At 36.0% G+C, this 26,502-nt stretch overlaps 1 protein-coding gene across 3 annotated transcripts in view; it reads right to left on the reverse strand.

Annotated features, from left to right (window-relative positions):
• The window catches only part of sash1a (SAM and SH3 domain containing 1a), a 242,880-nt gene that overhangs the window by 191,566 nt on the left and 24,812 nt on the right, over positions 1-26,502 (reverse strand). The gene's annotated exons all lie outside the window — the stretch shown is intronic.

The raw sequence follows: 26,502 nt of genomic DNA on the forward strand, positions 1-26,502 counted from the left end.
AATTCATTATCAATTCACTTGTTTACACGCTCATTTACTCATAAACATTTCATAAGAATGATTTCTCCAGTCAGGGGAGTTTAAGAGGGTGTTGGAGTCTGTGGCAGAGAAAATGATGGTGTGCCGTTCACACTTGAATGCTTCTGAACTTTATAATTGACTCCATTAATTTAGTCCTACCTGAGCCAAACAGTTTCTGCATGACTGGATGGTAGGTGCCATTTCTGAAATCCAAACTCTCAGTTCAGACACACCCCAGGATATATATTTTTTTCTTCTGAATTCTTATTTTCTTTTTTTACTGGGTTCTATTTTCTGGCTATTTTCTGAATTTACTTTGCCTTTATATTTTTTGAAACCCATATAAAACAATAGGAGACATTTGTGGCGAAATGTCAAGAACAATGATAATGAATAGTGACCTTGGCTGAAAAACAAGATTTTTAGCAAATAATGATTTGAATTTCATTCTATTCATCTTACACATCATATTGCTTCAGGAGACTTAAAGGTGCTTGAGTTGTACTTATGCTCTTATGAAGCTCCTTGTAGCTTGACAGCTCTTTGTATTGTATGGAATAAAAAAGCTCAGACATTCTTTAAATATTCTTGCGTTCGGCAGAAGAGGAAAGGAAAAAATGAAGTGAGCAAAATGATGATGATTTTCATCATATATACACTGCCATTCAATAGTTTTGGATCAGTAAGATTTTTTATGTTTTTTTAGTAAGTTTCTTATGCTCATCAAGGATGCATTTATTTGATCAAAAATACAGAAAAAATAGTAATATTGCAAAATGTTATTGCAATTTAAAATAAGATTATTCTATTTTATTATATTTAAAATATAATTTATTCCTGTGGTGTAAAATTGAATTTTCATCAGCCACTACTCAGTGCCACATGATCCTTCAGAAATAATTCTAATATGCTGATTTATTATTCATGTTGGAAACAGCTGTGCATCTTAATAATTTATTTTAAAACTTAGTACTTTTTTCAGGATTCTATGATGAACAGAAAGTTAAAACAAACAAACAAAATTGATTTGAAATCATTAAATATAAATCTTTTGTAACAATATACAATATCGTTCAAAAGTTTGGGGTCAGTACATTTTTTATTTATTTTTCTGAAAAAAAAAACCCCTTTTGTTCAGCAAAGATGTGTTAAATTGAAAAAAGTGATTGTAAAGACTTTGTTGTTGTTGTAAGTTGTTAGAATTCTATTTTGAATAAATGCTCGTCTTTTCATCTTCTTATTCATCAAAGAATCCTGATAAAAAAATATTACAGCTTGGAAAAAATATCAATCATACACAGTTTCCTACAGTGATTAAAAAAATGAAAATTCAGCTTTGCATCACAGGAATAAATTATATTTTAAAGTTTATTAATATAGAGAACTATTATTTTAAATTATAATAATATTTCACAATATTACTGTTTTTTTTCTTTTCTTTTCTTTACTTTTTTTTAAAGTATACCCCTTAACTACGATAAATAAAATACACTTAGGGTCAGTAAAATTCTTTTTTGAAAAAAAAAAAAAAAACTTTTATTCAGCAAGAATGCATTACATCGATCAAAAGTGACAGTTTTACAAAACTTATATTTCAAATAAACTGTCCCTTCCTAATAAACTGTCCCTTTTCTATTCATCACAGAATCCTAAAAAAAACACAAGTTTACAGTTTACACAAAAATATTAAGTATATAGGGCAACTGTTTGACAATAATGCTAATAATGTTTCCTGAGCACCAAATCAGCATACCAGAATGATGTCTAAAAGATCAAGTGACACTTAAGACTGGACATGGTTAATGAAAATTCAGATTTGCCATCACAGGACTAAATTGCATTTTAAAATTAAATATTATTGCATTTTAAAATAACCGTTTTTACAGTATTTTCAATCAAATAAATGCAGCCTTGGTGAGCATAAGAGATGTCTTTCAAAAATATTTCTAAGTCTTACTGACTCCAAATATTTCAAGTGTAAAATATATAAGAGGTGAAAATTTGAAAGAAGACCGTGCAACCATTGATAGTAATAGGTAAAACAGTGGTCAGAGATGGCGAGAGAAAGATGAAAAGGGACAGAGAAAAGCTCAAAGGCAGTAAAAATGTCTAGACATGAAGTGTCCTTTGCACTATTTGGAGATTAACAGAGACAACAGATGTGTTGACTGTCTCCACACGAGGCACAGTGGAGGCCAGCACATTAATGCTGCAGCCAAAACATTTAATGAGATGACAAAGTACACACATACACAAATAAATCACACCTTTGTGCATCTAATGATAGCTAACGAGCTGCATGCTGCTGTGTGTTGTGGTTCACCATCTACATCAGTGATGTGTGATGATTTTGGAGGCAGAACTGCCTCCTTTGCCTCCTCAGACAAAACGCCTCTGCTATATTAGCAGAAACTGTACGGGTGCAATGATTTCTGTGAAATCATGGGGTTTTATAGAGGCTCACTCACTAATGAGCCCACAGTCTGTCCTGCCACGGTCAGATCTAATGCCCCCAGATAGGAGATTATGCTCCGATTTCTTCAAAAGCGCACAGCTGAATTTCCATCACAGCTGTTCACTATGGAGCACTATTTTTAACTCTAGCCAATTTATGCCACCGTATTAGCATATCAGCCTGCTGGGATCAATAGTTTTCCAGCACAACAGACTAACTACAGATGTAGTTACTGTGATGGAGCTTTTAAAGAGGATCTAGAGATCTAGTAGTCATTGAGACAGGTCTGAATCGTTGTGAGTGAAGTCTCTGAGGTTTGACTGGTGCCTCTGTTTTGCAGGAGGCTGATGTCTCACTGTTGGACAGTTTAGACAGCTAATCATCTGTACTGGGAATAAGAGAGAAGACTTCATGACCAACATTAAACACAAGCTCATTATGCTTGGCATAGACTGCACACACATGTTCCACATACACACAGCCTCTCTTATTAGAGTACACACTCACGCACACATTCGCACAGGCTGTCTTTTTTCCCCAAAGCATCTGATCAGTGGGGTGAATCGGTTAATGTGATGCAGACACACTTGTTCGGTTTCTGTCAAACTCTTTGAATGTGTGTTGCGAGGTGAATCGCTCATGCTAGACGTACAGCAGCGCTGCAGTTTTCCTGCGATTCATAATTTCTTTTGTTAACACAATCTCCTTTCCTCCCTAAAGCCCATATTTAATCAAACACCCACAGCCTGTGATATAATCCCAATATGAACTCTCGATCACCCTTTACACACAAACACAAATCTGTCTAACCTACATTAGCAAAGTGTCAGTGCTGAATGATCGTCACCAAACAGAAATGTAAAATAAAATCAACATTTTCCATTCTATAAAATCTGTTCACAGAGCTGTCTAATTTGCCTTGCTAAGATTCAACATCTTATACTTTCAAACTTTCACTCACCACTAATAGGACGTGCATTGCTATTCAATACAGCAGCGCACAAATCTGCATAACCAATTCATGGAACACCTGATGGCATCTCCCTAATCAACCAATTCAATTTCTGAAAAGACAGAGAAGGAGAAAAAGACAGACAGGCAGACAGCCAACAATTACTCAGACAAAACAGGAGATTTTTAATAAACCTCCTCCTCTGTCTGTACATGGACGTCTCCAAACTCAAAAACACTCTGACCGTGAACTGCATAACAATGATCCACATACCTGAAATTTAAATATTCTCAAGCCAGGGATTCATTAGCCAACACTAGGTGATTGACAGTCTGACAAATGAAAAAAGGGAGATTAAATGGATATTTCAGAATTTCATAAGTATAATACAACTCTAAAAAATATAATAGGTTGATAGGCCTTGATTGTTTGCACATCTGGGGCCAAAATTTAACTTCTACATAGTCAAACTAAAAATACCTTAGAACATTGTTTCTCAACTATGGAGCCTTAGCAAATCTCCAAGTGGATAATATATATTAATGTATAAAAGGAGAAGTCCACTTCCAAAACAAAGATTCACATATAATGTACTCCCCCCCCCTTGTCATCCAAGATGTTCATGTCTTTCTTTCTTCGGTCGTAAAGAAATTATGTTTTTTGAGGAAAAAATTTCAGCATTTCTCTCCATATAATAGACTGATATGGTGCCCCGATTATGAACTTCCAAAATGCAGTTTAAATGCGGCTTCAAACGATTCCAAATGCGGTTGTAAACGATCCCAGTCAAGGAAGAAGGGTCTTATCTACCGAAACAATCCATTGTTTTCCTTAAAAAAAATACAATTTAAATACTTTTTAATCTCAAACGCTCGTCTTGCCTTGCTCTCCCTGAACTCTGTGTATTCTGCCTCAAGACAGTTATGGTATGTCGAATAACTCCGATCGTATTTTCTCCCTCAACTTCAAAAATCATTTCAAAATCATCCTACATTGCTGCAGAAGTACCGATCCAGTCTTTGCAAAGCGAACATGCAAAGAAGATCAAACACCCTCAACAAAAAAGGTAAAACAGCAATATTGGATGATTTTGAAGTTGAGGGAGAACATGAGATGGGAGTTTTTTGACATACCCTAACTGTCATGGACCGGAAAAAAACAGTCCAGGCAGAGTAAGACAAGACGAGCGTTTGACATTGAAAAGTATATACGTTTTACTATTTTTATGAAAATAACCAATCGTTATGCTACATAAAACCCTCCTTTCTCGGCTGGGATCGTTCACAACCGCATTTTGGGTCAGTCTGTGTCAAATCAATCAAATTTCAAAAACTTCCCAGACTCAAATGTTTGATTTTGCGAACATTATTGTCATGGATGAATAGTTTAGTAATCCCCTATTTTGTCAATGGAGGTCAGAATTTTCACCTGAGATTTAGAGTCAACTTACGTCGGGGGGGGGGGGATGCCACCATCATAATATTATTTTTACACAGAGATTGGTACTCTATTAGTAAAATCTGTTGACTTTAGCCATTTTTGTTGCATTGTGTGCCAATGGTGACCAAAATGGGCCACTTTTTTTTTCAAAAGTTTGCATGCCTGTTTTTGTGTAAACTTTAACGCTTTACTCCTGGAGCCATTTTGAAATTCCAAAATCTCTGAAACCGAATCGCATAGGGAAATAAAAATAAAGATGCCAAAAGGAAAGTATGTCAAGATCCAATATCTAAAAGGGTATTAAGATATCTTTAATACATCTTAAGTTACAGGCATGCAAACTTTGAAGAAAAGCACTGGAGAAAAGTGCTGTTTCCCCATTTTTGAATGGTCACCATTGGCACACAATGCAACAAAGATTGCTGAAGTCAACAGATTTTACTAACAGATCTAACAATCTCTGTGTAAAAATAATATTTTGATGCTACCATCTCTCTGAAGTCATTTTTAACCCCCTGTAACTTGATTCTGCCATTGAAAACTGGCATTTTGACCTCCCTCTACAAAATAGTGGATTACTCAGTAAATGTTCATCCATGACATTTAATATTTTTGCTTTCATCTGTCTATCTTCCCTCAGAAAAATATATTTTTTAAAAATCAAACATTTGAGCCAGGGACCTCTAGTTGAGTTGACACAGACTGACCCAACAGTTACTATCCACTGAAAATAGTGTTTAGGGCCTTCAAGTCTGAGAACCGTTGCCTTAGAATACATCCATAGCAATCTAGTATAACATATGAAGAGACAGTACGACAAAGAGGCATCTGCTTCTTATGTGTTGTCCTGGCACTCTTGGAAGTTCCTTCTGAAGCAGATGGCAATCTTCCTGTTTGAGATACCTGGAGTAAACAAACCTAGCAGCACAGCAAGACGTAACACAGTGCGCACACACACGCATCCATCCATACAGAAAGAACATCCAAGTCCATCCAACATCCAAGCCTTTGAATGTGAAATCCCACCACACTCTCACTTTTGAGTTTCTTACAGGGGAGTTCAAAGGAGTGCAGACTTAAAGGGGTTATTGATGTATGATCATGTACAAACACTACGCTTCCAGGCTGAGATGAAATGATATGTGCGTGTCCTAAAGTGACCCAAAGTGCTGTCTATGCACTGGCCAGTGTGAATTAATGCATCGCATTTCTTATAGTGCAGTGCTTCACAACCTTTTGGACTCAAATGAACCTTACTGTTTAATAATGAATATATTAAATATAATAAATATTAAAGGGAACCCAATATAGTTTGTTCTGCTGCAACAAAGCTGCTTGTTAATTTTATTAACCACAATTAATTTTGTGATTTAGGAATTTTTAAGAACATCTCGATTACGTTTGTAACCCTCGTTACCTGAAGGAGAGAACGGAGACATTACGTCAACTGACGTCATAGGGTCCTGACGTCAGTCGACATAACGACGAACCCGGACAACTGAAAGGGAACTGCATGTTCTTAAAATAAAAGCAAATACATTTCAGTTTACATCTTGATTTTGTGCTTTTTTAAAGTTTGATTATTTTAATACATTATCAATAATTTATTAAATGTAAATACTTTTTAGTCATCTTTAATCATCACTCTTGGAAACTGTCTTAGGCCCCTAGTAAATCCTTGCATTCTGGTTGAGAACCACTGCTGTATTGGAATGTTGCATGACATGTGACCCTAGACCACAAAACCAAACATTTTTCTTATTATGCCAAAAATCACTAGGATATTAAGTAAAGATCATGTTCCATGAAGATATTTTGTACATTTCTTACTGTAAATATATCAGAACTTAATTTTTGATGAGTAATATGCATTGTTAAGTACTTCATTTGGACAACTTTCAAGGTGATTTTCTCAATTTTTTTTTATTTTTTGCACCCTCAGATTCCAGATTTTCCAATAGTTGCATCTCGGCCAAATATTGCCGTATCCTAACAAACCATACATCAATGGAAACTTCTTTATTTTCAGATATTATTAAGATATAAATCTCAGTTTCAGAAAATTGACCATTATGACTGGTTTTGTGGTCCAGGGTCACATTTCAGAACAAAAATGTGAGTCCAAGGTTGGACATGACATAGGCTACCAACAAACTACAGAGCAATCAAACTGAATGCTATTTATTATCATCTGGAGGCTAAAGAAAATGAGAGTCACTATCTTTAAACGCTCAGTTTAAATACAGTATTAAGTTTCTTCAGCCTTACTCAAGTTGTTTGGTCAGTTTGATGCACTGATGGCATGTTTATGGGTATATGTATGTAGGGTTGGGTATCGTTTGGGGTTTTTTCGATACCGGTGCCAAATCGATACTTTTAAAACGGTACCGGTGCCAAAACGGTGCCTGAACCGATACTTTTAAAAAAGCCACAAAGTGGTGGATGACACAAGAATATATTTTTATTGGACAAAAAAGTTCTTTAAATTGAACAATGTATTAAAAGTAAAAAAAAATGAAAATAAAAAATAAAAAAGTAGTGCTATACATTAAGTCAATGCAAAACGCAACAACAATAAAACCTAAGCCACCTAACCCAACTACAATAATTTAACAGCTTAAAATTTCAGCAATTCTTTTGCAGAAATATGACTATATGTGATGAGATCTGAGAAAACCCGTCGGATGTGGTGGTGGGACGTTTTCAGGAAATTTGTTTTTCATTAAACTATTATTCTATAACATCTTGTCTATCATCTCTGAAAATATCTCTTCGAAATTCACTTGTTTAGTGCAGAAAAATAGACATTTATTGCAGCAAGCAGAAATGACTGTCTTTCTCCTATGTTAAGAACGCGCTGCGGAGGTGCCACAAAAACAGTTAACCTATCAAAATAAACCACCTAACATATTTACTAAAAGCGTATCAGTTCACATTCTCCACCAGTCCTGTGTAAAGTACGGCAAGCAAAGTTATTTATTTATTTATGTATTTATTTATTTATTTATGTTAATATTGTGAGATGGTGGAGCACAACAACGCCGTCTAAAGTACTGCAGCTGCTCGCTTAACCGATCTTACTCGTCTCAATCTGCTCAGTTTTGGTGATGTCAGTGCCCTAAATGATGTTACAGAACAGTTGCGCTGCGCTCGCTTTTACTACAAGGTAGGCTGCATTATTTACTAAACATAAAATGGGTGATCAACGGAAAACAAACGTTAGTCTGTTTGTCTAATGATGCAGTAGCACTCCTAACTTGACAGACCGCTCTCGTTAAACCCGTAAAGTGAAAGTGAAAGCCGTCTCACTTTAAAGCAGTTTTTCTCAAAATCTCATTCCTGAAAATCATCGCTATCAGCCAACCTAAGATAGCCATAACGTAGGTTATGTAAAAAATAAAAGTTTTGGAAAGGGGCCTGAATTCAGCTTTCATATGGTGTCAAAACCTAAAAAAGGTAAAATTTCACCATGTGTTGGGTTTTCCTAGATCGCATCACATATTTGCCGTCTCTGGCAAAATACGACACCTCTCCAGCTGATGTCTGCAAACTGTCAAACACGGTGCATCCCTCTGCTTTCAAGTTTATTCCACATACCATCAAATGTTTCATTAGGTTTGACGCGTTTTCCCCTTCACACGCAACTGCTGTAAAACATTTGCTGCACGTCGCAGTGTCTGAATCATTTCTCGTGAAATATAGCCACACTTTAGAATGTTTAGTTTTGGGCATTTTAAGTTAGACGCGTTTAATGTAGCTCGCTAAGCTAACGGCAAACCACCTGCTGCAGCCAGAGCAAGTGTAACGATAGTTGCAGCATTCACGCGCTTCTCGGATGGTCTCATTTCCAGACGATTTGTGCTTTTAATTCGAAATGTGAAAATGGATAGTAACGACAGAGATGTCTTGGATTTCTATCATCAAAGCTTTCCGACGTTCACGTGAGTTTTCTCATTCAGTAAATAAATTTTCTGATCATTCTGACACCCCATGAATGCAGTATTTAAATTTAACTAGCGATCATGCATGTTGATGAATCAATGCTTCTACATCCGTGTCATAGCACCAGAAGACAAATATTTCAATCGACAGTTCAGGCATTTAAGTGGCACCGAAATGAGGCACCGAAATTCGCGCTCTGATTCGGTCCGGTACATACCGGTCACATGGGTACCGGTGCCGTATTGGCACCGGGTTTCGGGACCCAACCCTATATGTATGTAGCTCCCCTGCTATTACTCAGCAAGACTGAGAAAGGACGGCCAGCCTTGCTCATCATAGACCACATAATTGAATATTGATTGCAATTAATCACTTGAAGGACAGAGACAACTTTAAACATGAGTGGCTATCTAAGTGTGTGTGTGGAAGAGCTGTAAAGCTAATTTAATGCAAGGCTGTGCTAAGTTCTTGAAGTACATGCTAAAGTATTATATTAGCTGCTGTCACAATGACCGATAGCTTTAAAAGTGAGGCCCTTGCTTACTGCACTCAGGGTTGTTGATGGGGTAAGGGCCAATGTGATTTACACACTATGAGAAACACCATGCTGGGACTAATTCACATCTACGTACCTGTAGAGCAAAAAGAAAAAAAAAAAAAAATCAAATGAAAGAGGAACAAGATGAGTTTGGATGGAAACAGGCCAAAGACTGATAAATGAACATGCTGTTTTTTTCTGCAGTGTACTTCTGCATTAACATGGACATTGCTGATATTGGCTGCTTGGTGACAGTTGGAATGAGGTAATGAGATTTCCCTGTCTGAAATGCACTGCATATCTCCATTTATTCCCTTTGGGATAGGCCCGACTCCTGCCGCTGCCTTACCTAGTCATGCTTCACAGAAAGCACATACAAACTGAGTCTTAATAACAAAGGGCTATTGTATTGTAATGGGACAACAGCACTGTCTGCAGCTAGTCTTAAATAATGGGCAGAGACTTGAGAAGAAGTTTAAAATGTAGTATTGGGAGAAAAGAAACTGAAGAAAAGGAGGAGTGGTGTTTGCTGTTTCCATCCAGCTGTGGTTGTGAATTTTTGCTTGCCTGCACAGATTCCTGATTTACCAACATGCAATTATTTAAACCCAACTTGGTAAATAAAGCATGTATAACATCTGGAGTTATGAACCTACATTAGCCATAATTACCAGCTAATAGAATCCCCTTCATCCAAACGACTTCATTCTTGGAACTGTAATAATGTGTATGTGAGTACTTTACTGACCTTCTTCACTTTTAAATTATTATATAATTGCAGTTAAATGCATTATTTCATCTCCATGCTCTCTGCTTGACTTATGAGTGTGGTCACTGGTGGTGTTATAAACGGTGGTATAAAATGTACATTATACCTGAGGTATCTAGACCAATAGTGTTCAAAATAAATCACTAAGGACAACTTTTGTACTACGAGGTGAGCCAAACAGAAGTGCAAAAATAAAGACCAAATGATTTACAAATCAGTTGAAACACTGGAACATTTATTCAGAGTTACAAACAGGTTCTCTCATGTGGGGTTTGTTATAATATCTAGGTTAGATTCTGGAACATAATCCTCTCTCTGAAAAGCTGGTTTGAAAAGCTGTTTATATAACCACAGTACAAGCCAAAGTCACCTTTCCAAACATATATCAGCACCTTCTAAGAAAGTAAATGAGGCAAAACTGTCTCTCTACGTGTAGCTTAAATAAAGATATCATCGCCTGTTTTCCTTGTTTGGTTAGTAGAACAATTACTTACACTACCAGAGGGTTGGATTAATACGGAAAGTCAAAATCTGTCTACAATGAGCACCAGTGAAACTAAACTCAAGGATGATGGAAAAAAAGCACCAATAGTGTTTCCCATAAACTAAAAATAAATCTTATTTCAGTCTTTAAAATTCCCACTCTAGAGGTGTGTCATGAATAGTTTCCACACAAATTAGTCATCTAATCCGAAAGATTTTTCATTAAAACAACCACTGTGCTATTCTATGTCATGGTAGCACTAAGGACCAAACTTTTTTTCTCCAGCAACTTCCAGCAAAACACTTATTAGTTCAAATTGTAGCAGTGCAACACAGCTTGTTTAAAATTTCCAGCCGAGTTTCTGGTTGTGGGGATCAAGACAGACTCTTAGCAGTCTGAAGCTTAGTGGCAGAGCTTTTATTTACAGAGCAAAGACTAATGGCCACAGCATGGCCTATCATTTTATTAGCGCAAGGAGGTCTGTCAGAAACATATTACTCACCACAGGGCTCTCTCAGGATAAAGACAGAGAAAAAGAGAGTTGTGCATCAAATAAACAGTCCCACGTTGGTCCAGAGAACAGAGCACAACAGGATCCTTGTGTATTTTTAGTGGAAACTTAAGCACTGCATGCTAATGACACTCTTAACCCTTATATACCCAAGCACAGATATTCATGATGGAATATCCTTACACATCGCTGAATACAAGTACCTGAAAATGCACATTTAGAGGCACTGCACCTTGACCTTCATAAAAGAGTTTCCACTAAACCAGACGGGTGAAACTTCACTACGTCTATCTTAGAATGGCAGTCTTACATTCTATAAAGTTTCATTAGGCTATTCTGAAAACCTGTGAATTACTGAATGGGATCTGTTGTGTGATTATTAAAAAAAAAAAAAAAGTGACCACTAAGACCCACTATAATAGTGCATATTTGAAAAAACAAATAATTATTAACAGTACTACTTATACTACTACATTCATTATTAATAGGAGCCAAGCACCGATAGTGCAATGGCACCTATTGTATCCGTTGATGTTTCCCTTCTTTTTCTTCCACGAGTCTATGGCAGCCTATAGAACAGCTTGCGGGAAAGTCATGAAATTTGAGACACAGATAGAAGACAGTCTCAACATTAACCATAGCAAGTCTAGAGTCTCTAACTCAAACTCTCTAGCGCCACCACTTGTCACTCATGTTTTTAAAATGTTAAATTTTACGGGTCAATATTTTTCACAGTTTTTTAATACTTCGATAAACCTACTTTTTCAAACTCGTTCCAAGACGGTTTGTCTGATTTTCACCAAAAATGGTCAGATCATCTTCAAACCATGCAGGCAAAATGTTTTGGAATTCAAGTTGATTAGTCAAACTGTTCTCGAATGATGTGCGAACAAATCTGACGAAGAACATGCAACAATGTATGTGAGGCTATATCTTTGCAATTCTCCAGCGTATTGAGACCAAACTTGGTGTGTGTTATAATAACCATGGCCTGAGGCTACCTGTACAATTTCGGCCAGAGTGCCACCTAGTGGTCAGGAGATATAAACTGGCTATTTTTTCTTAACTTTCTCTTTAGGTCTCTTTAGATTCATTGCAGCATGCAGTCGAACCATACCCAATTTTCCCATATAAGCCATTTTGAATTTTGTTGCTAAATGATATATTTTATGAACGCATTGGCGCATCTTTACGAAACTTCAGTTTCAAAGTCAAACAAACTTTCTGTCCGCCATTTTGATTTATGTTGAAAACCTACTTTTTTCTAACTCTTCTTAGACTGTTTGTCTGATTTTCACCAAATTTGACTCAGATCATCTTCAGACTAGGGCTGCACAATAAATCGAAATGAAATCACAATCGTGATTAGGCAGAAGCCAGAGGGCGCTCTCATGCGGAAACTCCAAATACACCCGAAGAAGAAACCTCTAGGAAATGCCTACTGCTGCAGCTGAATAAAAATAAGATTTAACTGCTTTCATTGATTCAGTGTGACTAATAAACACACGACTACGACAATATGTGGTTTATCTGAGTTCTTATTATTATAATTTTCCTTATAATGAAGTATATTTATAATGCAATGCCTTTATCACTGCTTAGAATACTATGAAATATGTTGTGTGCCTTATTCTGTGTAAGAAGTCACATCATTGCACAGAAGGATTTATTTCAAACACTCGAATGATGTTATGAAGTGAGTTTGGAGTAAAAACATGTTATCAAATGTGGTATTTTCACATTCTTTCAGATAGAGCAGCATTTGCTACACAGAGCCATATCTTACTGAGAAGCTACGCACACAGCTGTCATTATCACAAACGATTTCTTTGATTTCATAATCGTGCAATAATATCATCTGCAATTTTTTTGCGTAACCTGTCAGTGAACTACAGCTCTGTGTAGTAAATGCTGCTATGTCTGAAAGCACGTGATGGAGATTTACTGCGGATTTACTGCGGCTGTATTTCTGCAAAGCTTTGAAATACTGACACCAAACTTTGTATGTCCCATTGTCACCTCACACTGACCACGTCACATCAATTTGGCAACAACGGCACCTATTGGTCAAAAGTGATAAACCATCAATTAATCATCAATAATGACATTTCAAATAATGCTAATAAATTGATTAAATACGTCTATTATAATGAAACACTAAATAATCCTTGGATCATGCTGAGAACATAGATACCAATTTTGCTATAGTTGGCTGAACTTCCTGTCTGCCATTTCGACTTTCTTTAAAAACCTATTTTTTCAAACTCCTTGTCTGATTTTTACCAAATTTGAATTTGATTATTTTTAGATTACGCTGACAAAAAGTTATGTGCTTCATGTCGATAGATGAATCCGTTTTCGTACAGCGCCACAACAAATTTGAGGCATGGTGCCAAAGTGACTCTGAGGCTGTATCTCTGCAAAGCTTGACATATTGACACCAAATTTTATTTGTGCCATCGTCACCTCACATTGATCACATCACATCAATTTAGTAACAGCAACACCTACTGGTCCGCAGTGATAAATCTTTCAATCATATTAATAGTAACTGTAAAATCATAAATATGTCTTTAATTGCTCATTGATGCAGCCGGTCTGATATTATTATTTATTATTTTACATTCATGTTAGTATTGTATCAAAAAAGTAGTAGTAGTAGTAGTAGTAGTAGTAGTAACTACAGGCCAAATGCTTGTTTTGAAGATTGTAAAATTTGATCCAAAACAGACAGCAATGGTGTCAGTGCATTGACTATGTGCGATGTTGGCGTGCTGAGAGATTTAAATTGTATATATTCCTGTCAAAATTGTTACTATCACACATTTTTAGACTCTGAGCTGCTGTTATATGTAGCTTTGTAGAATCTGATTTAAGGACACTTAAAGCTAGCAGCCTAAGGAGTTTCTGGAGCTCTGGGAATCCTCATTCATTATGACAGTGTTAAACAGTTCTGCGGCACGCTGCTAAATACCTCCTAACGCCTGCTGGAGCTCAGGGGGATACACATGTGTATGCTCACACTGGAGACTGCAGACAAGCAATGTTAGCTGAATATCTAATTCGTATTGAGGGGTGGAACTGTTAATTTTCCCAGGTTAGTGTATGTGTGTGTGGGATCAGCATAGGGGGAGGCCAAGTTGTCTGAAGTAGAAATGGTGAGGGAGGATCGCTAACCAGCCAGCTATTATTTTCCAATCAATAGTGAAAAAGAACAAAAGAACAATACGCAGAAATCCCAACGTGTACGATTTGAGTCAATCTTAATTGTTTGTCTACTTCTAAACATTCTGCTTTTTCCGGCTCGCTCTTTTTCTTTCTCTCTATATGATTGATTACAGGGTTATTCCTTGTGTGCAGGGACTCTTTGGAGACGCTGGAGAGGAAACAGGTATCGATCAGACATCTTAATGTGTGCACCTTTGTGTCGTAATCATTGCAAAGCCCACTTTAACTACACACTAGGCTTAGCTTCATTACACATGGCAGCTATTTTGTTAATTTATTACCATTACCAAAGTGTTTAAATACACTACTGTTGAAAAGTTTGAAATTGCTATGAACATTTTTTTTATAGGTTTTAAAGATATTTTTAATTAATAAGGTTGGATTAAGCTGACATACAAATTAAAATAAAGACATTTACTGTGATTAAAAAAAAAAAAAAATTATATATATATATATATATTTCAAAAGTAAATGTTTAATCACAATATTTTTTTCACATATTTAGAATTGGTATTTAAATGCTAACTTGGTATACATTTCTTTCATAAACTTAAAAACAGATTAGCGTTACTTTCTGTTGCTATAGCCATAACCTACATGCTCCAAATTAAGATTAAACTCCATGTGTGTATGAATTTTATGGACACATAAAAAATAAACCTTAAATCCTTGTTTCAAAGAGCAATTGGTTCCAAAGCTGCTTGCAGGTAGACCTTAGGTGCTAGGGAGTCTGATAAAAACCAGTTAAAAGGAAAACAGAAAAAAGGTATGTGAGGCTGTCAAGGTCCGTACAGTCTCAAGTAAATTAGGCCAGATGGATGGATTCCAGTGAGATCGTTTAATCAGGTCTGGCTCTGTAAATCTTCTAAAGCTCCACAGGCCAATCTGAGCTCCTGAGCTCTGGTGATTAGGTCTGATGTGATAACAGCAGACAGATAGTTTAATCAGCTGTGTCGCTGAGGACTGTAGAACGGGAAGAAGCCTAAGTCTGATAGACGAGAATACAGCTGCCCATTAGCCATTCAGCTCTATACTTGTTTCACTGACCAGACGCCAACATAAGGTCAGTATACCATACAATGATTTAGCAGATAAACAGTGATTCTTGATTTCTTTGAGTGTGCTCAGGGGGACTTTAGGGCTGATATAAATTGTTGTAGCTTTTTACTGACTTATCTAAACCTCACACAAAAGCTTATTTCTTCATAAAACTGTATCAAAGATAATAAACTCTGTTCCATCAGTCTGACACAGTCGACATGACCACTTAGCTAACAAGATTACACACAAACAAACAAAGAAAATACTGAAACATTTAGTGTGATACAAAATCAGTGTTATTAACTATTTAAAAAAAACTATTAAATTATAAAAATATTTTTCTTTAATTGAAATGAATATTAAACAAAAAATAAAAATTAGATGGAAAATACAGAAATGTAACTTGAATTAGTTTAATTACTAAACAGGGCTCTACTTTTCTTTTTAGGGGCACTTGTGCTCCTAACTTAAAAAATTTAGGAGCAAAGTCAAAATTTTAGGAGCACCTTCTAATCAATAATCCAAAAAAACAGATCAAAACTTAGCCTTCTCATTACGAGGTGATATTTGACTCCTTAAAGTGATTTACAGGGGAATATATTTTATTTTAAAATATATTTTATAAGCTTTTTTACCAAATCAAATGAAATCAGTATTAACAAAATGATTTTGTACTACAGAGGTGGCACACAAGAACACAAAAGTGGCTTGTAGGTGTATTTTAATGTTTAATGAGGCTCAGAGGTGGCATGAGTGCAATCAAATTCATGAATTCATGTTGTGATTCATATTTTAAATATAAAATTTTGAATATAGAAATATTAAATGGTTTAAATAACTGAAAAGATACTTTAAAAAATGAAACTAAAACTGAATCATTCATTCATTTGATTCGTTCGAACAGCTGATTCCTTCAGGAATAAAGCAACTGACTGTCTATAAATGGGAAATTGAATCATTGACTCACTGGATTCATTTAAAAACTCATGTTCATTCATAAACGAAACACCCCTGTGTTTAAATGGAGATGCGCAGCGGCTCAGTTGTGACTTGTTTCAAACTATTTTTGATGACGAAATATAGAAAAATCAGGCAATAGTGTTACAGTAAGGCAATGTAAGTCACTTAATATTAACTTCTTGTTTATTTACACTGCACAATGAATCTCTTATTTACACTCTCTCTACACTTTGTTTATGAAAGAATTCATGAGATATGTCTACGATACATTACTCAACGTTGCAAAAACACGTAGAAACCTTTAAAGCTCCCTCAGCGCAAACACAAATATGCAGATCGGGTCAGTCCTAATTATTTTTTCATAGTCGCACGCAGTAGTTTTCAGTCGCAAATGTGACTATTTCAGTCGCAGGGTCAGAAAAGCTCTTGATTTTCATCAAAAATATCTTAATTTGTGTTCCTTAGATAAACAAATGTCTTACAGGTTTGGAACGACATGAGGGTGAGTAATTAATGAAAGAATTTTCATTTTTGTGTGAACTATCACTTTAAGAAATGACTGTTTATACTGTATTAAACCTAACACATATACACAGGTTAACATATTCAGTAAAATGAAGGAATTTTGTTATCCAAGGGAGTTCCAGTTACGTAACATACTTAAATTTGGAAACATCCTGATTACATCAAAGTTCCAAATATGGTGTTAACATATGCCATTATAACATAAGAACAGATGTTCATACCTTCATAAGAGCTTAAATTTGCCAGTGGCTTTAATTATGGTACTATGACTGCAGACTGAGCAGCCAGATTAAAGGATTATCAAATGCCCCAAAGAGGATGGTCACAGGATGGACCATAATCCTAATTTGAGACTGTAAATTACACTAGTGTAATACTCTATAGTCAAAGGCAAGATCACCGCTGCTGAAACAATCCATCAAAGAAAGCAGAAAAGCAACTAGATTCGTTGATCATATGGGGTCACAAAAGCACAAAAGCACATTTAACCCATTTATTCCACAGTTTTAAAAGTAGATGTGCAGTACAAATGCATATAATCCATACAAATTCAAATCAAACCAACATTCCCTGCTCCTCCACCAGAACAAACTTATCTCCCACAATCGCCCTGCTATTTTGTTTTGTTATTTTCCCCTCTATTATCGCTCCCCCTTCTTTTCTTGTCCGCTCACAGCAGGAGATGAGAGTAATTGAACTTCACAAACAAAGTCCATTATCAGCCAACATTTTAGCAAAGCCTCAGCTTCCCTCTACAATCTGCATCTATCAACCACCCCAAAAACAACGTGTCCAGCTTCTATTGGATGAAATTGCATATTCATGAAGTCAAGCTCTAGGCAACATCTGGCACAGCGAGGAACCTTAATCATAAAAAATGCCATAAAACTTTATAGTTTTGACATTGTGGAGCCAGTAGTAAATCAGTGTGAACAATGTGAGATGATTTACAATAGAAACCTACCGTGAATGGAAAATAGAATATTTTTCTACTATAATAATGTAGATACTCAGCCCTGGTGGAAATATGATTTTATTACTGTATGTTATAGATGTAAATTAAGTTTACATGCATAAATTCACTACAAATTTTGCCCTGATATAAAAGCGCTCCTGTCAGCTTTTAAATTTGCATTGAGTATGCAAAAACAATAGAGGAAGCTTTTAAAACTAAGAAATGCTATAATCTTCTATAGTCTTCAGTGGGCATCATGGTTCTAATTCTGTAAAAGACTATAATACCACAATGCCATATAATTACTTGTGTTATTCAAAATGAAATCTTTAAGAATGATTCCACTGCTGGGAAAAAAGTAGTGATCATCCCACCATTTCCTGTCATTAGATTCAATAGGTGTACAGAGAGTGCTGAAGTGAGACCTACAGCAGCGGAGCCTTCTGTCAGATGAAAGGCTCATTTAATCCCAGCAGGTCTTCGAACTTCCTCTTTGATTAAAAGCTGCATCCGTCTGCTTAACAAGCCTGCACTGTGTATTATAACATCCCTATTTTTCCATCTTGCTGATAAATTTATAAACATATTACAGTATAGGTGCTGCACTACTGTAGCTCACATGCTCTTAAGTATTAAAGCATTGAAACTGGGCTACTGTAGCAGTTTTCTAAGAAAAGGTATACAGAGGTATACTTGCGCAAGTCTATATGACAACTGTGCTCAAACAAAAACCGAATACTGTGCGAGATACAATGTATTTTATCTCTAGTCTGGACCACCAAGATCTTCTGTGAGTTTTTGCTTAAACGTAGTAAATAAATCTCTCTCATCTTTATGAAGATAAATATTAGAAGCGTTGTCTCTAAATCCCACACATAAATCAGTGGAAGACACCATTTATCTAGCGTTAAATGTGTGCGCTGCACTTTCATCTGCTTGTAATTAAAGTGAAAAATGACAGAAAGGCTAAATCGTGGGCCTTGTTTAACTGTGACTTGTGCACTAGTCTATATTTCTCTAATTTACTAAACTGATCTAAAAAATCAGATAAAAAAAAATTAAAACTTAATGTCATAAAAAGTCCTAATGAACAAGTAACTACAGCACAAATGTTCATCAGAGCCCCACACACAAAATATGCACATACACCACAAGACACATGACATGATCAGAGTAAATGGGTTTGGCATTTAGCTCCAGATCTGTAAATGAGGCTGGTATTTAGCTACAGATGTGCTCTCGTTATGCAATGAACAAATGAATATTTAGCAGAGGCGAGAAACTTGTGTGTTTGTGTGGGAGAATTCAACTTTTGTACATACATTTGGGTCACAAGAGGAGAGAGATAGACATTAAATATTACAAAAGGCAAAACAATTGCCTTATTCTTCAAAGAATGCGTTTACCATTTCATCCGTTTGATTGAAGCATGTGAATGAAGCATGCAAGTTGCCTCAGGAAGTCAAACAAGACTTAGTCAACATTTGGCACACACCTTGCTGTGCATGAAAGAAACTTAAGGAACTCAAAAAGGACATACTGAACACTGATCCTATCGACGGGTGCAAACTGCTGTCCCACAACTAAAAAACACATTTAAAAAGCATTTAAGTAGTCAAATCTTAGATGTGTACTAAGATCCTTTTATTATCTATTCAAACTCACAGTAATACTTAAAATATCATTAAGCTTAATATATATAAAATCATAATCATATTGGGTACTTTAAATTAGGAGGTGGCCACCCCGAACCCTAAATCTTATGAGAATGATATTGATGTAATTTTTGTATTTTTTTCCATTGTTGTTTGTAAAAGTATCTTTCTGATTATTTAAAAAAAAATGAATTAAAAAAAATATATATTTATTTTACATTTTCTTTGTAAATTATGAAACTATGTAAAAATGTGTTCTGCTTTTTTTTTTGGATGTTATCGAGTAAAATTGTCACTACTGGAACATTCATGATCAAAAAACATGTCATCATTATTTTAGTGGTGAGAAAAGGGAACACACAACCCTTTATTTGGGGGAAATAAACCAAATTTTAGTACAGTTATGGCATTTTTTTTTTATTATTTTATATTTTCAAAAAAGTATACGGAAAAGTATATTGAATTATCAACTACGATGTTATGATTATGTTATGTTTTTGGTTCAGTGTAATGAATCCTTAACTTTAAAATCAGTATGATCAACTTTTTGCTTTTCATTTCCAACTGTCTTTGGACCAATTCTGTAGAATAGCCCATATACGTATATACAAAATGGAAATAAAATATATATAACAGCATGAAATATAAATCTTTTGTAACAATACACATCTTTACTGTTACTTTTGACTAGTTTAATGCATCTTTGCTGAATTAACACACACACACACACACACACACACACTTTACTGACCTCAAACTTGTAAATGGTTGTGTATTTCAGTTTACCAAGGACAAATACATGCTGCATCAGCTTTACTGAGTTGGTAGAGCAGACATCACATCAGAAAGGGACAAAAAGCTGAAAATAAACCTACAAAAACCACAAACACTTGAAAAGTGTGTGTGGAGCTGGAAACTAGGTCTGTGGTATTCAAAGCCCCACTGTGACAAGAACACTAGAACATAATAATAATAGAAATGATGACCACTAACTCTGTCATAACCTATTAGACTACACATCTTAAGACATGCTGTTTCTGTTTGTGCGTGTTTGCAGAGAGCTGAGTGAGAAGAAAAAGAGGGAGGAAGAGACAAAGTAAAGAAGAAAGGCTGTGCCCGCATTAATTAGGAAGCCCAAGGCTGGTCTCTCACTACAGTTCCACACTCTTGATGTTTCCATCACACACAATCAAAATTGCTTTGATTTCCCAGTTCATTTGCATAATGGACCTGACTCTCCCTGCATGCACAGCTCAAACAAATAAAGAAAAAACAAACAACAAAAGAGAAAATTAAGCAAAAAACAAAGTGTGAGCTTGTGTATGTGAGTGTGTGTGAGAGAGAGAGAGAGAGAGAGAGAGAGAGAGAGAGAAGGAGAAAGAGAGGGGGGAAAAAAAAAATAGAAAGAGCGGATGACAAAAACCAAAGGGCGAATTCACTGAACAGTTGTGCCACTTTTGCACGCAGTATTTCAGCACAAAATCTTTTTCCCTAAGCAGCCACAATAAAGTGATAGAAAGGAGTGTTGTAACCAGACATATCCAGAGGGTACTTCAACATACATAAGAGACTATTCAGGTGCAAATTACATTCAGCAAGAATTCTACAAGGCAAGGTAACAACCAAAAATGACATTAGTGATTAGTCATTAGTAATTTCTTTGGTGCAGCACATGCACGTAAACAACACTATCAGTGCATGCAATTCATTCTTAGTAAACTTTCCCAAGTGTGCTGTTGTTTTACTCATTAACACAGATATTCTAGAGTTAGCATAGTCTCTTTCCTGTAGGAAAACCATGCAAATAAATGGCTGAAATGCAACATTTGTCAAACTGTGATGTTACTGTGATCTGTATCGACATGATTCATGACTGATGACTCATTGGAGGCGGGGTAAAAGGTTGAAAGTGTGTGACCTTTACAGACCCCGTCTGACACTTGACACATTGATAATTGGTGCTAGCCAGCATCATGTGACATTTCATTTGTGTCAGAGACAAATACAGAAGTCTGAATCAATCATATTCCCACAGCCCACATACAGTCTGATGTTGATCATGAGAGAAAAGAAAAGCAGCCAAAAGAGACACAGTGACCCACATACTGTATAAAAACCACATACTGTTTCAGTAGACGTCTCTGCCTGAAGGCTACGAATACGGATGTGTGCGAAGATGGTAAACGGTATAATCTGAGTGGGCTGGGCCATCTGAGTCACTTTTAAAAGAAATGTTCTAACAAAAATGTGACGGATGCTATGATTATCACCTTCATGATGTTTCAAAACCGTAAGACCTTTGTTCATCTTCAGAACACAAATTAAGATATTTCTGATGAAATCCGAGAGCTTTCTGACCCTGCATAGACAGGAAGCGTCCTACCACGTTCAAGGCACAGAAACAGTCCTTAATTTTATGAAGCTACGAAAATACTTTTTGTGTGCAAAGAAAACAAAAATAACACTTTCTTAAATGATTTCTTTACTCCCAGGACAATCAGCTGCCATTATCGAGCATATAACAACACGTGCCGGCCAGAAGATGAACAAAGGTCTTAGGTTTGGAACGACATGAGGGTGAGTAATTAATGACAGATATTTTAATTTTTAGGTGAATCCTTTAAATGATCTGGGTTTGAACAAATTTAGTAAGACTAAGCTTGGAGTAAATCTGCTTTATACTGAAAAACGTGCAAACAAAATCCAAAAACCTGTAACAAACTACATATTTTGACATCAAAATTCAGGAAAACACAAGTATTGTATCTTTGTGTCTTACCTTGGATTGGCACAAATGACCCAACAGGAGCAGGGCGAATGCAGAGACCGATAAAGAGAAAGATAAAAACAGAAAAAGAACAGTTAAGAATGGTTGTTAAATCACAGCATAGCAGTTTAACACATAATATAACTGCTGACTGATGCTGATTTGTTAGACATTTTGTCTTATGCCTTCACACCCAGTATTAATATAATTTGAAGGATTAGTTCACTTCCAGAACAAAAATTGACAGATATTTTACTCACTCCCTTGTTTTGCTTTCTTCAGTCGTAAAGAAATTATGTTATCTTAAGGAAAACATTTCAGGAATATTCTCCATATCGTCTTGCATCATTGTTGCTTTTTGTAAAGGGTGTTTGATCATCTTTGCACGTTCACTTTGTATACACTGGGTCGGTACTTCTGCAGCAATGTAAGGCGATTTTGAAGTTGGAGGAGAAAATGAGATTGGAGTTTTTCAACCTACCCTAATTGTCTTGAAATGGAATAGAGTTTACACAGAGCTAGACAAGACAAGCATTTGAGGTTAAGAAGTATATACATTTAATATATATATATATATACATTTTTTGGGAAAGTAACTGATCGTTTCACTAGATAAGACCTTATTTTTTTCGTCTGCGATCATCTAGAGCCTTTTGAAGCTGCATTTAAACTGCATTTTTGGAAGTTCAAACTCACAGGCACCACTGAAGTCCACTATATGGAGAGAAATCCTGAAATGTTTTCTTCAAAAAAAATTTCTTTACGACTGAAGAAAGACATGAACATCTTGGATGACACAGGTGTGAGTAAATAATCTGTAAAGTTTTGTTCATGGCTCTCTTGTCTCTTTTAGTCCACCATGTGCAGTTAGTCTGTTTTTATTGCACACATTAATTGAACAAGATCGGTACAGTGTGAAGTGCAGAATGAGCCCTCTGCATTCACTAATGTGACTCGGTATAGAAATAAAACTATTAAATCCTCTACACAGGAATGCATGATTGTCTTTCTAAGCTATCAGGAGTCGTTTCCCCGATGCCTGTTCTTTCATACTAACTCATAAAACAGCAGGCAGGTCTGAGTCTTCTGTAGTGATAAACGGTGTAGGGTTGTGCTCTTCTGAAAGGAAGTATTAGGGGTTTAACCCCAGGACATTTGCTCATTTATACGTGTGATGTGCGCTCTCAAAGTGGTGAGAGAAATCCAGAAGAGAGGCCTCTGGAATAATTTACACCTAGGCGACAGAGAGAGAACACCACAGAGAGAAACACCTGCCACACCACAATCTGCCACCCTTTAAGAAAAAAAATCAAAGTAAATAACCTGATCACAATGGTGGGAAGACCTTAATTATGCCTCGAAGAAACAGTTACAGACACATGTACTGAAAAGTATTTATGATGTAGGGTAACCGCTAATGCAGGCTGAAAACAAGCATATCTGACATCACATAACGAGCAACACAATCCATCAAAGTCTGGTTCTGTGTAAAATGTGTGTGTGTTTTTTTGTGATATGAGAAGAAATCTGTGATACACAGAATGTTTCAAATTTAAATTGTCTGGCAATATACAATTGCAGTCAAAATTATTCAACCCCCCCAGAGACTGCAGTACTTTACAAATACAAGCTTTTCTGAAGATCCAGGACTTTATAAAAATTGCATCTATTACTGGCATATTATATCAATATATAATGTAATATTTTTAATAACAGCTAGTCGTAATTATTCAACCCCTATTCAACACTGCTATTTTTTAGTCACTTATTTTTGAGGTAAGGACCAAAAATGTCTTAAAACACAATTAAATCTTTAGAAACTCTATTCGAAAAAAGAATTAGCTTGAGTTGTCACACATACATACAGTTAGCTCATGCATGTACTAAAGTCTGAGTAGCTAACTTGACAAAGTCAACAGAGCTCGCACAGAGCTGATTGGTTTAGAAAGTCTAAGGCTTTGAAGATTTCCAAAGACATTACAAGTTCCTACACTCTAAAAAATGCTGTGTTCAGCCCGTTGGGTCATTTTATTGGGTTATTTTTAATATTTTTACCTAGGTGCTGGGTTATTTTTTAACCAAAATACTGGGTTCAACTTGTTGGGTCATTTTATTGATTGGGTTGTTTTTAATATTTTACCCAGGTGCTGAGTAGTTTTTCTGTAACTAAGTTGCTGGGTCATTTTTAACACTGGGTTATTTTTTTCTACCCAACCGCTGGGTTGAGCCTGTCTCCAACATAACAACTCAGCTACTGAGTTGCAGTCAGTCAGAACTTGGGCTTTTCGAGTCCTCTACAGGAAAGACCAGTTCTCAGCGCCACTGATTTGCACTTCTTCAGTGAAATAAAAGGGTTGTATACATTTGATTTAATTTATAAAGTCTTTACTGTGCTGTAAATTGTAATATTTTATGCAACGCAACATAAGGTCAGTCAGCTGTGTCAGCAGCGGTTGTTTCAAAGTTTGGAAATGCCCTTTGCCTTTGCATAAAATAAATGGATTTTATTTGTTATTGTACAGAGTGTACAGTACTGTTTGTTTATGGGCAGTTTTTGGAGTCAGTCACAGCTTTTTTCAGCTACAAGTGAAACGTGAAGCAGCGGTCTGAAGTTCGCAGTTAAACTGGCGAACAGCAGCCCTTCACCGGCTCAGATTTTGACCGGCATGAGAATCAATGGCATTTTGGTAAAAAGCAATTACAGTGAATGGTTGATTACACTAAAATAAAAATCTTCTTTTAAATGTTGCATTTTTTTAATGTCTAAAATGTTTGTTAAACAAGTTCAAACGTATGTTATATTGTAAACTATGCCATATTCACCCAAATAAATTCAATTTCTCTTGTATTCTGTCCATGTGTTCTTGCTTAATAATAAATGTTCATCTTTTGATTATTGCTGTTGCCTCTAGTAATTCTGTGTGTTTTTATAAGTTCCAGTCCATTTTAAACCAGCAATATAATAATTTTTAAACAATAGTTGACTCAAATAAAAAATACCCAGCATGTTTGGTACAAACATTTAACCCAACCAGCTGAGTCAAAATAACCTAGCATGTGTTCTGTCCAATATTTACCCAGCGCTGGGTTGCCAAATAACCCAAGTTGGGTTGTTTTTAACCCAGCATTTTTCATAGTGTAGAGTCACAGCTGGCAGCCTTAGTCCTTAGCTTGAAATGTGTTAGACCAGAAAACCCTTGAGGGTGTTGAAGAAAAAGCACTGAGGAACTGAGGAAAAACCTGCAATGTAGAATTAGTCAAATTTGTATTAATAAACCATCTCTAATAGTGTACCGATGCTTTTGTTGAAATGTTTTCACAAAATGTTGTTCTCTGCAGCAAAATGTCTTGCAGGTTAAAGGGGTTGAATAATTTTGATTGCAACTGTATACACACACACACACACACACTCACTCACTCACTCACACAAATACTTAGAATTCAACTAAACACAAGAAATGAATGTGTATTTGTGCACAGTTAAGATAAAAGACCCTGCATATACAGGTAGCACACATTACATAAGTGACACATCAGAGTTGCCATTTCAGCATTCATTTTTGAGAATGAAAGGAACATTCAGTATCCGGTGAGTCATCGACCAAAGTTGTTAATGAGAGATGAACTTACTTCGCAGTTTCATTGTTGTTTTGTCAATTTATGGTTTAGTCATAATACTTAAATAGAAATCAGTTTACTAAGAGTGTTTACTGTAAGCATTGGTAGATAAGTGTGGGTTTTTATTAGGATAAAAAAGATTATCACTTGAAAACCAATTACACTGGTTATTTATAACACTCACTGTGTGAGTGTGTGTGTGGAAATACTGTATCCTCTTTAATGGAAGCTGACGAAATAGAAAGAGGGGAGTTTTGGGTGGGGTGCCACCCAATATTAGCACAAAACTGGTGTTCCACCCCATGTGGAATGTGTGTGTCACATGCACACACTCAATATCCTTGCTTGGCACCGAATTGTCTCTTTAGTGTGATAAAGGGTAAATATTGGCAGCGGTAGAAGCTGATAATTCTCTGGTGGCTTCACTTCCCCTGAACCGATCTTATCTACTGCACTCAACACACACAAACACACCCTTAGCCATACAAATATTAACACTGTACTGCTAGGACAGAAACCAGCTAAACTGAAAGCACGGGGAGGAAAATGCAAAAAGTCCACAAAATGCAGACAATTATGCTTACAATGAAGCTTTAAAACCAACTGAACAATGCAGACAAAATGCTTAAATGGCAGTGCTT

This window comes from Labeo rohita, chromosome 20 (assembly GCF_022985175.1).
Source record: "Labeo rohita strain BAU-BD-2019 chromosome 20, IGBB_LRoh.1.0, whole genome shotgun sequence".
Classification (NCBI taxonomy): Eukaryota; Metazoa; Chordata; class Actinopteri; order Cypriniformes; family Cyprinidae; genus Labeo; species Labeo rohita.